Genomic DNA, 15,981 nt, shown 5'->3' with positions numbered 1-15,981 from the left:
GTGTCGATGTAGCCTTACCAAAATGTAGTTGGTGTTTCTTGCAATTCCATGAGGTCTTTCCTCAAGTCCATCAATGTGTTGCAATGAAAACTATGATCAATTGCCAAAGAATCTTAATATCTGAGCACTTTTATGTATTTCCTGCTTACCTGGTGCCTTCAATCATGCTTCACATTGACTAAATCTTTTCGCAATCCTCAGAAATTATTAAATTAAACTTACTGTAAAAGTCGATTCTGCAAAAATATCCAAACATATTGCGGCAAATCTGGAGCTCATGATGGCACTTGGCAGCATCAATTTATGTTCCCAATTTTTACACTAGATCTTCAATTTATTGCATTCATATCCAATTTTTTTCAGTACTCTTGAAAATGTCATGAAAAATTACAATTTTATTTGCACAGAAAATACCAAACAGTGACAAAGCCTCCCTATCGTTCTCCTTTCCAAACCCCTTATCAGTGAAGTGCAAAACGTCTCCAAGGAGGAAGGATATACCAAACTCTGTCCAGAAAATACCAAACAATTTACTCCGAAGGGTCCAAGAGTACTGACTGTGAAAGAATAAATGAGAACATTCCACCTTAAAACATAAAACAAAACACATCAGGCAATAAAACTTAATAAACGTGTTATGGGTTGTCTGAAGCAAGTCATTGGTATTAATTTTCCAAGTTCACTATCCACAAAAAGAAATAGCCCGAGAGAAAGAGTTTTGGCTTTCCAAATTGAAAGAGGAGAGGTGCCAAAGGAGTAGTAGAAACAATTGTTTTAGAAGACTCAATCAAGGCTACACCTCATGATGAGGACCATACCTAAACACACTCAATCTAACATACTAATGCATAAAAATACTGCAACATTACACGCCAAGGCTTAAGCATTTGAACAAAGGGCTCACCTTTTCTCTTTAGTGGAATTTTGCATTTTGGTGGTGTGGTCTGAGTTTGATTGGTCAGAAAATTTTAGACCTACTATTATATAAACGGGAATGCCATAGATGGGTTGATTTTAAAACTTTGTAATTTCAGCTCGCCAAAATAACTGAGAGTTGTATCATAATATTGAAAATATTTTGAACGTTGTATTGTTATGGCTATCTCTGTCATGATTTGACTTATCAATTCAAGCTAATATTTATGAGTGGCCAACAAGTAGTTATAAATTATAGTCATGTTTCAAAATTTTTATTTGATGAATTTTCTTAATTTTTCTTTATTTTAGTAGTATTTGTAATTTTATTTACCTTGTATCTGAAAAAAAAAATTCGCAAAAGGCTATGCTTCCACTGCCATGAGTATTACACCTCACCCTCTTAAGATTAAACAACCTGGCCTTATGCTTTGCATTTTGAAAAATGGAGTAGAAATAAGACAAAATTTACAAGAAAATATAAGTTAGTTATTTGAGCGAGGAATATTGACGAAAAGATTGCCATGATTGATTTATATCATTTTTTGAATACAAAGATTAAAACTCCTTTGCAAACAAAGCATATATACAGAGAAGGAGAGTAATAGGGGGAGGGTTTGGTCGAGGGTAAAGAAAATACGGGAGCTCCGCCGGGGTCCATCATCCATTTTTTGAATCGTGATTTTTGTTTGAAATAGATGAGATGTGAGTGATTATCTTTGTTGGTTAAGCACTTTTGATTGAATTCACGTGTGAACACAGCGTATAGTGATTGCACTCTCACGCACTGTACCTCGATAGAAAAATATTATTGAGACGAGCATACATTAAACCACATTGAGCTTACATATTATATCATGTGGTGGTGCATGGATTGCATATAACTGAGCAATATCTGGTTTTACATAATCAAAGCAAATCAACCACTATCCAATACTCATTGTTTGTATAATTTAAGGGTTTCCAAGCATGGCTTGAGGCGGTTTTCAAGACAGAAGAAACTTAGACTATGGTGAAGGCTCCTAGGGGGGTGCCCACTCGTCCTGCTGGGGGAATAGGCGGGTGAGGGATAGGAAATGTGTGGGGAAGGGATCAAGGAGGGGGGAGGGCGGTGAACTTGATGCAAAGAGAGGTTATAGTAAGGTGATGCAAAGTCTCCATCTGGAGAGGATGCGAGAAAGGGGGAGGGTGGAGAAATTCTGTATGGACCTTTTTTCGGATGTCAGGGGCTGTTATCCGTGTGATAACTAATTGAGACTTGAAAAGGGGACAAAAAATCAAATAAAGATGTTTCACGAGACATTTACTTTGGAGGTAGGCAGGGAAATGTGGAGTCTGGGAAATGATGGCGAGTGGGTGGTGTGGGTGGGGGGGGACAGTGAGCAAGAGTTGACGGTAAGACAGGGGGGACATAGAGGGAGTAATTTTAAGGACCGGTAATTAGGAAGGTGCAAGAGCCGGGAAATTGATGGGGAGTGAACCTCTCTCTGATGTAATGGGGGCGATGTTCCGGCTATGATGGGACCTGGGGAGGAAACGGGAAAGAGGCACAAAGGCAAAGAACCCAAACACGAGGGGTGAATCTAAAGGGAAAAAAGTAGCGAACAGGTGAATTATAAGAGGGAGAAGGCGTTAAGAGTTGAGGGGTTTTGTAGCGTGTGAGATAGTTGTAAAACAGAGGGGATGGGGGCAGAGGGAAAAGGGAGGGGGAGCGAGCAAAAGGGGAAGACGAAGGGGGGAGGAGGGTGATGAAGGGGGAACGACCCGAAAAAAGAAGAGGCAGGGAAGGGAAAAAAAAGGAAAAGTAAGAAAAGAAACAGGAAGGAAGGAAGAAGGGAGGAGGGAGGAAGAAGAGAATAGAATGATATATATACATAAGTTATATAATTATATATATTATATATATATATTGTATATATAAAAGTGTCCTAAAGGATGAGGAATCAGTAAGAAAATCAAAACAATTCACCCCCCCCCTTTTCTCTGGAAGCTAGAATCTCGCTCTCTCTCCGCGCTCTCTGTCTATATCTCTGCGCTCTCTCTCATCTCTCAATGTTTCTTGCATTTTCTTGGTCAAATTGAAGAAAACTTCATTCTCGGAGTACTAATTTCGCTCCTTGAACAATCTAACGGAAGAAATTTCATCCTTGCACACGTAGACACCACTTAGGAGATTTAAGCAGTGGGAGGGTTAGATATGTCAATTTAATCTTTTAAATATTTTCGATTAAATTGAGGCACCTTTTGTGAATTGTGAAGTATCGGGGATGTATTTAAATAAGTAAGTTTTAAACCACAAATGGACAATTGGAGTTTGGGGAAATAGGACGATAGTTTGTTTTATGAAACTACCATAATATCGTTATTATTAGATTTCTCAGGCAATTTTTAATTATAATTAGCAAGCAAAATACCTGATTTACTTAAAGTCCGTGTGAAATTAATTATTGTTTTATTCCCCCCCCAAATGATGCAAGGGGACTGGGCAAATTGGAGAGAATATATAGGGAGATAGGAGTTCTCTGAGAATAATGGATAAAATTAGTTAAGGTATTATACAACTGGTTTGTGGGCGGAGTTTAATTTTTGTAGTAAATAATTAAGCAATGTGTTGGGGATTTTTAAGAGTTATATTTATTAGTGTTTTATTGTGAATTTTGCTGTGTATGTTTAATATTGTGATTTATTGCAAATATTGAGAGGTTGGGAATAAGGTGGTATTTTTGTAGATTTTATTCGAAATATTGATGAGATTATGATATGTTGTTAATTGAATAAATCTGCAAGATATGTTTTAAGAACCTATGGGCTGGACGTGCGGGCTGGATGCTGAGTGGGACCAGACGTGAAAGAAAAATATGTAGTGACGAGTTCGCACTATTGTAGATGTGTTGGTGGTGGATAGTCAGTTTGACCTGAATAGAGTTGTACTCACCTGTTTTCAGACCAGGATGTGGTAGGCAAATCGGTCTTACAGACATAAACTTTTGACTTAGCTTTGGTCAGACAACCAATGCTAAGTCCAGTCTTCGAACCGCACAACCCGTCATGGGGGTTAAACATGACATGCATCGGCCAGAAGTTGTTCTTTTATACAAATTTGTTGTATTTATGTAACTTTGTCCTTTTAAATTAGACCCTATATGTTATTTTGGAGGAAAAAAACAGAAAAGTACATGTATTCATGTAAATATGTGTTTCAAAGTTATAAAGGCAAAGGGAGAGGCTTGGGAGCAGGACAGGGTAGTGGAAAAATTGAGTGAGGTGTGAAAGGAGGGAGAAAGCTGACAAGTAGAAGGGGAGACCAAAAACGGAGAATAAGGCGAGGAAAGACGGAAAGGAGTGGTTTAGTTCCGTAAACGAAGGAGTGTCCATCAGATGTGTATGAGAAAAATGCTACCTCCCCACCCCGAGGAGTCTAACTCGAAATTAGAGCTAGCCGTAGTCGAATGAGGAAGCGGGGGTAGGATAATAAGAGTGATTTAGAATATGATTTTAGAGTAGTTGTATTTTTTTTTAGTTTAGAATTTTACGGATGATAATATTTGATATTAGAGAAGGGTTGTAATAAAAGGTGCGGGTAATACTATACGGTAAATAAATGGTGAAGTAGGCGCCTGTGTGCAAATATTCGGGTCGTCACAGTGGGTTGTCAAAGCAAATTTTTTTATTGTGACAACAACGGATCAGGGGCCTCAAGAAGGCAATCAATTGCACCTCAAGAAATTTTTTTTAACCCATCAACTAGGGTTTCTTCCTTAAAAAACCATCGTAATTTAGCACTGTGCAAAACTTCAGTGGCCTAGATAAAAAGAAGTATTTGCTCCACCACACTTCTCATCTCCAATCAATGGCGTCCTTCACCTGGATGAGCGGATCTTCGACGAGGGTGAGAGCCAGCCCAAGTCTTTCTTCGATCAGATCCTCCTCATTTGAACATCGGTGCCACACAAACGTGGAAAGAGTAGGAAACATGACCACCAACCTGGTCGAATGTTTCAACGCCGTCCTAAAAGGCGCACGTAGCCTTCCCATAACGGCTCTCGTGCAACTAACATTTTATCGCGTTGCACATTACTTCAATAGTCGACGGGAGTTGCTTGTAATGCAATATCTGGAGGAAATACGTTAACTCCGCATATATTGCTATCGATGGAAAGAAGGAAGCTGAAGGCGACCGGACAACGAGTCACGACGTTCAACCGGTCTAGGGGTACTTTTAGCATCATGACCGCGCAGCGGGGACCCCATAAAGGAAACAATGTCCAAACTTTGAGCATCTAGAGGCGCGAATGCTCCTGCGGGAAGTGGCAATCTTTACACTATCCCTGCTCGCACCTTCTTGCAGCCTGTGTCGAAACACGGCTAAATGCGAGCCAGTTTGTTGAGCCATATTGGAGCACTACCGAGCACTATACAACATATGCTGCAGAATTTTATCCAATCATGCATGAGGCATATTGGCCAACTTGCTTTTCGCCAAGCTTGCAGGCAAATCCTGCATACGCTAGACATAAAGGTTGGCCTAGGAGCTCATGTATACATAACGAGATGGATGCTCGGGAAGGTCGGAAACATATCACGTGTAGCATATGCCGTCAAGAAGGACATAACCGCACAAGATGTTCGAGAAGGACCCAACCTGGGGATGCAGCCGGACCTTCGCACTGACCTATAACTTATAGGTTATCCGGGATTTGCGTACTCTTACTCCTCGCGTCACGACAAGTTTTCAGCTGCCATTCTACTCATTCCTTCTGAAAAATTTTTCCCCAAATGTTAAATCCTCAGACCACTTTCATTTTTCGGTGAACACGCGAATGCTCCATGCTCAATTTATCTCTGAGCAATTGAGTCACTGTGTCTATCAATCGAGAATAGTGTATATTCAGATGAAAACTTGGTGAGACATTTTCATTTGTACACATATAGGATAAACCCTGAGATTTTTGATCGGTTCCACCATACAAAGCACCGAGGACAGATACTCAATTCTTATGATTTCTATGTTAATGCTTTCAATATTCTGGCTTGTTTGCAGGATCGATCCAGGGCCGTCTGATACTACTGTACTAAGTATGGGCGATCGGCACCGGTCCAGTCGGGCGTGGACCGATTCGCATGCTGACATGCTATATTGCCAAGGGGGCAGTCAGAGCGTACAGGATAGGATAGGCGCAGACCCTCGCATTATTGATTGGATACGTGACGCTGGTTTTTATGGGATATATCAGATTGGCCATATCCAGTTGGATTGGCATCTTGTGACCGCGATGGAGGCCAAAGACACACACTTTCCACTTGCCGCACGGGGAGGCGACTATCACATTACAGGATGTCGCGGTGTTGTTTGGGCTACCGATTGATGGGTTGCCCTTTCACTGGTCGTATAACTGGACCAGTACAGGATGGAGGAGTCGGTTAGGGGGGAGGACTTCGCCGCATGTGCGAGAGATTGTTAGGAGTGGTGCCTCCATATGGTGAGCTTGTTGGTGCCCGCATTCGCATGCGGTTTCTAGAGGGGGAGAAGTTTCGCCAGCTTCCGGCTGATGCTGATGATCAGACTATAGCGTGTTACGCACGTGCCCACATGCTGCGATTGATATGTGGGACGCTGTTCTGTGACTTATCGGAGAGTTACGCACACTTGATGTTCCTTCCATTGCTCGCGGAGCGAGGAGAGATACGCCATTATAGTTGGGGTGCTGTGACGTTAGCCTGGCTGTACCGAGAGATGTGCCTCGCCGCTGACGTGTCGCACTCACAGATCGGAGGAGCACTCCGCTTATTACAGGTTTGGGTGTGGGAGAGATTCACGTCGTTAGCTCCTACGCACCGCGGTGTCCGACGTCTTATTTAGAGGGATGAGGACGGACGACCGATTGACCCAGCTCCACTCGCGTGGAGGTTAGTAACTCAACTGAAAATCATTTGCTTCAGTTGTAGTATGTAGTAGTGGTTACACCTTGCTAACTTATGTTTTATTGTGTACAGGTGGAGGGATTAGTTGTTGGCGCCTAATCTTGCGCAACACACGCTACCCTGGTACAGATTTGAGCTGGACATGCACTGGAAGCACGAGGTAGTCTCGGTGATGTGTATCGATAGTATTTTTCAAGATTTGCATATATTCCCGTCCCACCTCTGACATTTACTATTTGTCAACGCGCAGTTTGTATGGGCGCCCTACACTGATGACATTGTTGCCGACCTACCACCTGGTTATGTAGTTGGGTCGGACCTCTGGGTTGCCCGAGTGCCACTTATATGTTTTCATATTGTCGAGTGGCATCTCCCAGACCGAGTGATGCGCCAGTTTGGCTTTCGACAGGGCATTCCCGGTCGCTTCTGTACTTCGGGGGTCGATGTATGTGGGGAGGACTTGCACGAGATTGATGGTCGCGGTCGGGGGAACACAGATTGGGCTGCAAAGCACGCCATGTACGTGAGTATGTGGGTACATAGGCGCGACTACATTGTCGAGGGAGTGTAGGCAGATGGCCCGATGCATCCGGAGGATCTGTATTACGCGTGGTACAGGTCGATCACACGTCGCTTCGTAGATAGGACTGCGGCGGTCTACATGAGCCTCGTACGCTTACTCAAACGTATACCTAATTTGTTACCGTGATGATTAGTAATTCAATGTTTTAACCACTATTTTCCCATGCTGCAGGCTGACGTATTACACCAGGTCGACTCGCTATCATCAGACCTTGCTGTGAGTGATTTAGCGAGAGTTGGTTTGGACATTGTCTACGAGGACGGGCGACGGATCCCTACCCCACGCCGGACCCTGGCCGCACGAGGTGGTCGAGCAGCTCCAGTACGAGGGGGTCGAGCAGCTACATCCAATCGTCCATCGAGTCCGGCTTTCTCACCGCCCATTGTACATGAGGAGTATGTGTTCGGGCCGTCCGCACCGTATGCCCCATCGACAACTGCTGATTTTGCGGGACCCTCCAGTAGACCGGCGGATTAACGATCTGACTCTACCGCGACGCCGTCGGTGTCGTGCTTACTAGACGACCCTCTCGATGCAGAGGAGGTGGACGCACCTGGCTTGCCAGCTCGGACTCGTCCAGAGACTACATATGACATAGCTCCTCGTCCGCTTCACCTAGAGAGGGATTATCCAGTACGTATGGGTGGAGATAACAGACATGTAGCCCCTCGACGTGACCGGATTCCAGACGCGGAGGAGCAGCCAGGTGAGGGCAGAAGCAGACGGCAGCCACCCCGACACCGGAGACGACCTCCATGTGGTACCGAGTAGCCGATATATGTATTTGTTAATTAGTTCATACTTTCATTTGTACATTAGATATATGTTTACAGCTTCATTTGTACATAATGTATTTATTCATTATTCATTTGGGCATAATGTATTTATTAATGACTTCATTTGTACAACATCTATTTGTATAGAATATATCATTTGTCCTTTATTTCTACTTGTTTGGAGTATCATTTGTACATAATGTAATTGTTTGGAGTATCATTTGTACATAATGTAATTTTCTTAATTCTGAATCTATAGAGCAACAATAGGTAAAGTGACAAGCAGGTATCATTTAGTGTACTAATTTGATATGTTGAATGTATACGAATCTGATGAATGTAACGTTGTGAACATACTGGTATCAACTGTATTTGAAGAATGTTTTCTTTGCACAGGTGCGTGGATGGATATGCTCAATTTGTAAACAGGACTCTGCCGAAATTAGTATAGTATTTTGATAGGTTCAATGTATACGATTCTCGTGAATGTAACGTTGTGAACATACTGGTATCAACTGTATTTGAATAATGTTTTATTTGCACAGGTGCGTGGATGGATATGCTCAATTTGTAAACAGGACTTTGCCGAAATTAGTATAGTATTTTGATAGGTTCAATGTATACGATTCTCGTGAATGTAACGTTGTGAACATACTGGTATCAACTGTATTTGAAGAATGTTTTCTTTGCACAGGTGCGTGGATGGATATGCTCAATTTGTAAACAGGACTCTGCCGAAATTAGTATAGTATTTTGATAGGTTCAATGTATACGATTCTCGTGAATGTAATGTTGTGAACATACTGGTATCAACTGTATTTGAATAATGTTTTATTTGCATAGGTGCGTGGATGGATATGCTCAATTTGTAAATAGGACTTTGCCGAAATTAGTATAGTATTTTGATAGGTTCAATGTATACGATTCTCGTGAATGTAACGTTGTGAACATACTGGTATCAACTGTATTTGAAGAATGTTTTCTTTGCACAGGTGCGTGGATGGATATGCTCAATTTGTAAATGTTTTCTTTGCATAGGTGCGTGGATGGATATGCTCAATTTGTAAACAGGACTCTGCCGAAATTAGTATAGTATTTTGATAGGTTCAATGTATACGATTCTCGTGAATGTAACGTTGTGAACATACTGGTATCAACTGTATTTGAATAATGTTTTATTTGCACAGGTGCGTGGATGGATATGCTCAATTTTTAAACAGGACTCTGCCAAAATTAGTATACTATTTTGATAGGTTTAATGTATATAAATCTCGTGAATGTAACGTTGTGAAATATAATTTAGTCTCTCTATGTATGTTTCTTAGGTTTTATTTCTACTTTTAATTTGACAATATTGAACGTAACAACAAACGGGCCCCCGAGGAAAAAGGAAAGAATTCAATTAGGTGCAATTCAACTTGAATAGGGTTGAAATGTATACTCAGTAAAAGAGCTGTATGATGTGATGATTTATCTTTAGAACTACCAAAAAAAAGTATAATCCTAAAAAGTGTATACCGAGCCATTTGTATTTCTACAACAGTTGGTTCGTGGCATCATTGTATCCTTCGACTTTCGGATGCTTCAGAATTGTGTTACTAAAGATACAAAATTTTCATGAACATAAGAATTTTAATGTTTTGACCACAAACATATTGCTAATAGATTCCTTCGCATGGAGCATTAATCTTTTGTTCATAATAAGATTGATATGGAAAGGAGGGTATGTCTTCTTATTTTACATATAAAGTAAGATTTTTTGTTAATTAATACCAAGTTGCGAATTTAGATATGAATGAACAGCTTCGATGAAATGGAGTTCGAACTAAATGAGGGAAAACATTGGAATACTTTGGAATCATTGAATGCACAAACCAGATGCTAAGCAAAGGCACAATAGAACCAATCATTAAATTAGAAATGTAATGACAATCCAAAATGTAGAAAGTTAAACAAAAGCCAGACGAAAATAATAACCTATGATCTGTAAAGGAGGAAGTTCTATTAACTCCTATCGATAATGGATACATATATGATAAAGAAGTAAAAGTTAAAAAACATTAAATGTAGGACAGTGTGGTCCCAACTCTATACACTAGAACATGTTAATAACATAGAAGAAGGAAATAATTTACAAATTTTAGCTCATTTTGTATGATTCTTGAAGGGTTAAACCGTTTAACATTCGGAAATGTGAAGACAATCTGAAGGGGGATTGTCGTCTGAAGGAGAAGCAGAATCAGAATTCACCTTCTCTCAGCTCCTCGCTGCCTTCTCTTCATTACCACTTACCTTGCAGGACACTGAACTGCTCTTCTTCTCTGATGAAATACATGGATTTTCTGCAGGTATCAAAATGTCCGTCAGCAGCTTCTGGCCTACTAGCTGAGGCTGTTGCTTATTATCTTGTAATATTTTTTTTCATGCAGCTGTTGCTGTCGATTTAGCATTTGTTGCTACTTGTTTTCATCTACCCCTATTCTTTCTGTTAGAATTGGTGTATTCCCAAGAGGGGGGGTGAATTGGAATTTTAAAATTTATCACCTAGGTTGAACTGGATAAATAGCAATATATACACAACCTAGGGTATGCCTATTCAATTTCCAAATGCTTAGATAAATATAATGTGAAAATTAAGTCATACGCATCATTCACCCATAACATACATGTGCGGTAAATATAAAGTGCGGAAATAAAAATGAACACACGATATGTTATCGGGGTTCGGCCAACCGTGCCTACGTCCCCGCCTCAAGCTCGCAAGCTAGAGGATTCCACTAACAGCTCACTTAAGGGTGGAGCGGCACCATTTACAACCAGGTCAAATTAACACAGGGTTGACCTCAACCTTAACCAGGTCAAATTAACACAGGGCTGACCTCAACCTTAACCAGGTCAATTAGCGTTGCTGACCTCAACCTACACGCCTTAACAGGACGACGCACCTAGCTTTCCTAACCGGGTCTAAGCCAATCCGGGACTATTCCAGGGCTAGTCTCCTTCTTTAGGCCCGTGCCTGGAAATACAATCAAAGTGTATTACAATGAAATGGTACAGTGATTGTGCTTTCAAGTAAAGCAGATATGTACCCAAATTCGCGCAATAATATACACCACAAATATGAATTAATTTGTAAGCTCAGTGTGGTCTAAGATGTCAACTCTCAAATAGATTTACTATCGTTGTAATGAGTGCGTGAGAGTGCAAACCTAAATGATCTTTGTATCACAGGATATTCAATCTAAGTGCTCAAACAAAGATATCATTCAGAATTCATATATTTCAATCAACAAGTTTTCTCAATACACATATGTATATGAAGCTCTAGCAACGTATAAGTTTGGTTTGCAAAAGGATATTCAATCTTTGTATTCAGCAAAAGATATATGAGTTAACGAGTATTGCAACAAAGATTTTATCACACTATCAAATATCTCATCAAATATTTTCAAGATTAATAACACAGTAGATATTTGAAAATGTTTTGCAACCAAAATACAAATACTATCTTCTTAAGATGTTGCAATGGAGGTGCAAATCTTAGAAGATCTATCAAAGTTTTCTTAGGATAGACTTATTAATAAAGTCCCCTAAGAATACTCAAGGTTTAGCTCTCAAGGATAATAAAACAATCAAATATGAATGGGAGAGCAAACCTACTTAAACTAGCACTCAATCAACTTACAAAGGGTTTAATTTGTATGAGAAGGTAAGTATGAGTGTAGGAGGCTTAAGAATGAGTATTATAGGGTTTTGGATTTTCAAAGAATTTTCCCTAATTAAAGTGGCTAATCCTCTTGATCTTTGCAAATGAAGGCATATATATATAGGCAAGGGAGAAAATATGACCGTTGGGGACCTATAGGGTATTATTAGAAAAGTTTAATGGAGTTTAGTGCATTTTAACCCTGTTTAGAAAAGTATTAACCACGGTAAAAATGGGAGCAACCCGAGAGGTCCGGTCGACCAAAAGTGGTTCGGTCAACCAGGACTCAAGTAGCTCGGTCGACCGGGAGCATTTTGAACTGAGTGGTCGGTTGACCGGAAAAAGGCGATTTTCAAAAATACCGCGGTTCGGTCGATCGGCCCCTTTTTGAACTGCATGGCTTGGTTGACCATACCGTTGGGAATTTTCCCGAGACCTTTCGGTCGACCAAGTTGTTGAAGAACAAAAATGGTTGGTCGACTGGGAGGTCAAACTGTTGACCCCCAAGAGGTTCGGTCGACCGAGGTCAAATGACCTATAAGTGCTCGGTCGACCGGGCCTGGGTCAAACTGTTGACCCGGACCGGTTTCGGTCGACCGGGCCAAAATGAACTGAGTTGGCCGGTCGACCGAAAGTACACCAAGTGTGCATTTCGGTCCGTTTTTGCAACATTCAAACCCTATTCAAGTGCCTATTACATACAAGTGCAAAAGTGAGTGTCCTAAGGTCACTTGGGTCCAGTTTGGAAACACCGGAAAACTCCGGTATCGGTCGACCGATGGTTCACCCTAAGGTCTTTCTATGGTTCGGTTTGAGCTTACAAAGTAAATCATTCATGTGTGTGAGCTTATTACAAACCGAAAAACCCTAATTACTATTACAGACAATTTCACTGGAAAATATTATAATTAAGAGTTTATGAAATTGTCTTCAAGCCTTTCTTGCTTTGTGCACATCTTGATCTTATCATTCTTGATTCCTGCACAAAAACTCAACTACTCATTAGATACAATGAGTATTTGTCATAATCAAAACCGGGCGTGACCAATAAGGTCAACACTTTCCATATTCTAGGCGACGAGCTACCACATCCACCTAAAAATCTTTATTGCTAAAATCATCGTTTTCATCTTCCCCATCAGATATCTCTGTAATAGTTACCGATTTTTCTATGCTGTAGCCTTTGATACTTTCTTCCTTGTAGACACTTGGGGAATTTCATGTTAATTCCCAACATAAAGAAAAATAAGTTTTGAAATGAGCAAAAGACTCCATAAGTATAATTGTAGTAGTCATTGGAGGAGTAATGACTAGTCTATCTGATCTGAGATCATTAGGGTGTTCCCTTAGTTGGAAAAATGGTACGGTTTGGAGCAAATTGGCCAGGGTGATTGCTAATCACCTAGATCCATTGTTTCAGCTTTTTGGGGAATGGGACCTCGATCATTCTAGCTCGTTCATTTGCTATAACTTCTGGATAAGTAAAGGAACTACGGGACCAGTTCCTTGGTCCATGGTGGTTTGGAAGAGTGGAAGTACCCCTATACATGCTTTCACTCTTTCGCTGGGAATTATAAATAAACTACCTACTTGTGATAGACGTATTGGGTTTGAAGGAAACCTGTATTGTTCCTTTTGGTTGGTAAGAGACTTGGTTTGGCCTATACTGTTTATCTTATATGGAATGCCAGAAATAGGAAAAGGTTTGAAGGAAAATTCATATCTCCAATGGAGTTGATTGTGACCATTTAGAAACATATATACGCAGTACTAGGCCAAAAGGTCCCTACATTTGCTCATGCTCTCTTAAGATCCTGAGTGTTAACTTTATTGCTTGTAATTTTGATGGAGTTCATTTCCCCCCCTATATCTGCCCAGTGTTCCATGTAAATTGATGGATCATCGACTTTTTTTGTGCTACAGATAGCGGTAATAAATGGAACATAACATTTAAATATATATTTGTTTAAATTTCTTCTCAAGCTCTTGTTGGTTTCTACATCCAAATGGTGCTTGATTTGTTTGCCTCTGTTAATGTTTGATATGCATTGTTGGCCCACAACCTAACAGCTTAAGCATTTAAGTAAAGTGGTATTCTAACTTGATACTGGAGCTGGGTACCAAAGGGTCCTGGGTTCTAGTCTTAATGCTTGCCGTGGTGGTGTTTAAAAAATTATTGTATTCCCTGTAATGAGGGTTATTTATCAAGTGTCCATCTCTTCACGTGCTGTTGGGCTGCATTTGCGGGGCAGTGCTAAAGCTTGCAATACATTGTTAGCCCACAACCTAACAGCTTAAGCTTTTAGGTAAAGTGGTATTTTTACAACCAATATGGAATGTCTAGTTTGCAATTTCAATTTGTGATATTGTGCATTTTTTTTTTTCTGGAAATCAATTGAATATGGTCCTTGATGTTCAGATATTTGCATCTGATAGCTTTTTTCAATTGACGGAGTATACGCGCGAAGAAATTTTGGGGAAGAACTGTCGGTAAGATATTTTACATTTTGCATTTTTTTTTTCTGAAATATTGTTTATATTATTAAGCTAGAGTGCCTTGACCCAAGTTGCTGGTTGGAGAACACAATCTCATTCTATTTTAAACCGAGTAAGAGCCAAGTTCTTGTAAAATACATGGTGCCTTAGAGACATCCTTTTCCCCACTCACCTCTTGCTTTTAGATCATTCATGTTTTATTTTACAACTTCTCTTCGTGTTTTCATCTCATTGTATTTTGAAGCCTCTCAATTAGTCATTCACAAATATTTACAGGCATACAACCATAAGTTACATATGGAATGTTATATTCATTTATGTCTCCTTTATATTGAGGGATATGGATGTTAAAGCTTGATATACATTGTTGTCCCAAAACATAATAGCTTAAGCTTTTAGGTAAAGTGATAATGTAACATGGACTCTGCCGCTGGTTACTAGGAGGTCTTGGGGTCTAGTCTTGTTGCTTGTGTTTATTATGTGGTTTTTAAAACTATTGTATTTCCTATAAGTGGTAATCTAACAATGGATATATTATCTTTTCACTGGGGGGTTTGGGGAGCTTCTTGGTCCTCATTTGTTGGGGAAATTTCCTCCATTCTGAAATTATAATTGATGTTTAGAACATTTGTTGGTAAATTTAAATGTGGAAGGTAAGAGTAGATCAATCTCAATAATTTAGTGCCATTAATCATCATGCATGGGACTGGTGCTTAGAAGCTGGAAGTCTTGGGGATTATAGGTTGCAGGCTTATTCTTGATTTTATCATTATATGTGATGGGGCTATCTCTGAAAGGCATGCATGCAAGACTTCATGCCATTTATCCTTTTTATTATGTCATTGGTCTAGTCTAAAGTCTGAACTCTTAAAGATTTCAGGTTGACACTGAATGTTCTTGAATTCAACATTCTATATGGTTTAATATGTCCATGAACTCAAGTCTAACTTCATGCTTGTAAAGTAAAAGATAACTTCATGCTTCTACTATGGGGGGGATAAACAAATTTGATATGAAAAATATTAAATTCAAAATTTTGAATAGTATATGAAACAATTTTGAAATGAGCATATACTTCTTAATTTTGTTGTCTTGCCTAATCTTAATAAACATTTAAATGGATCCAAAAACATAAGGGGGCAGCAATACAATATTAATGAATTTTTTGTAAAATTATAATTGCATTATTATTATTATTATTATTATTATTATTATTATTATTATCCCCAAGATCTAGCACTATCTATGATAAGTATTTTTGTCATTTGACTTAATAAATGAAACTGTCGGATCCTTCTAATTTAAATATTAATATGAGTAAAGATATATTTAAAAAATAGGCTAAATTCAACAAAATTAGATTTAATTTTTTTATTTTTATTTTTATAAGTAACTAAGACTTAAAATTGGGACTAAGGAATTGTGTTACAGATGACCTACTCTTCCTCTTTCTTAATTATTTTCAAGCGATAACCACCCTTAGGCCTCCCTATTAAAGAAACTTTTTTATTTTTAAGAAATGAATTACTAAAAAGGTGAATTACATTTTTATTGTGCATGTCAGTATAATGGATGTGATCTGC

Source organism: Malania oleifera, chromosome 1 (assembly GCF_029873635.1).
Source record: "Malania oleifera isolate guangnan ecotype guangnan chromosome 1, ASM2987363v1, whole genome shotgun sequence".
Lineage (NCBI taxonomy): Eukaryota > Viridiplantae > Streptophyta > Magnoliopsida > Santalales > Ximeniaceae > Malania > Malania oleifera.
The sequence above is the reverse complement of the archived record's forward strand: the minus strand, read 5'-3'. Positions refer to the sequence as shown.